Source organism: Anopheles cruzii, chromosome 2 (assembly GCF_943734635.1).
Source record: "Anopheles cruzii chromosome 2, idAnoCruzAS_RS32_06, whole genome shotgun sequence".
Lineage (NCBI taxonomy): Eukaryota > Metazoa > Arthropoda > Insecta > Diptera > Culicidae > Anopheles > Anopheles cruzii.
Window position 1 is genome coordinate 34,312,948 of NC_069144.1, and position 1,193 is coordinate 34,314,140.

Genomic DNA, 1,193 nt, shown 5'->3' on the forward strand with positions numbered 1-1,193 from the left:
CGCGCTCATGTTGTTCATTTGGCCATTCTATGCCACATCCTGAGGCAGAAAGCGAGGAGCCGAGAGGAAAGAGATCGTTTGGGGCGGAAAGTTGCGCTTCGCCGTGCACTGTAGAAACTGTGTTTGCTAGCACCCAAGCGAAACGTTAGGTGGGTTACAATAGGGGAAAAGAGAAAATGAGACAGAGAGAAAGAGATTGTTAGAGAGTGGAAGTGAGAGAGACACAGAGATAGAGAGAGAAAGAGAAAAAAGGCATGAGGATTAACGTGCATTAAAAACCAACTATGCTCAAATCAAAGTCCGGAGAGGGAGTGCGCACCCGGAGCACGGACCTTAAGGGTGTTACAGTGGCCATCGGCCAGACTTGTACGGTGGTGGCTCCGGGATGGCCGAGGGCTTCACTTTTGCGTAGAGCCGCTGATGATCATTTGCTAATTTAAAATTAGTCGAGCGACATCGTGAACATAAGCTAGGCAGCAACTTGGTTCAGATCCGTTCAAGATCATTTGTGACGACGGTTGATAGTAAAACGTGTGTCCACCAGCTCCTCCTCGGAGGAATGATAACGAACGGGGTACAAGTTAACTGATAAGCGGACAAAAATCACTCATTGTTAAGAATTGGAGCATTGGATCAAGTTTTCATTCCCAACAAATAGAATCTTTTACGCAAAGATTACACTTTCTGACTGTGAACAAGTGTTTTGTGGCTCAGATGCGATGATTTACGCTGCTGGAAAGTGGAACCATGGAAGTGCGATGCGTAGCATAAGTTGCGATTTGTGAAATTAGATTAATTAATGTGCTCGCATCGGTAGCGGAACGGCGTCGTGAAAGTTGAAGAAGCCCTTTGCTGGTGTCTGCACACTCAACATCGTGCAAATGAGTGCGTGACCGGTTTATGATGGTGGTTGCCCCGCTGCCCGCGCAAACTCCCGGCGAATGACGCTACCCCACGATGGCGCGATGGCATACTGATGAGTAGTGGCTGCAGCGACATTCGCACAAGTTGCTAGTATGCTTGCTGGCCCTGGCACTACCTACAGCAGGTTGAGTACTGGAATGATTAAATTGTAGAGAAATTGTGGAAGTCAACTGGGGTCACGGTTTCGATTTGAGCGTAAAAAGTTTCCAAAGAGCGAAAAAGTTCGTGACAAGTTCGTGCGCCGTGAGGCGATTTACTACGGTCTGAAG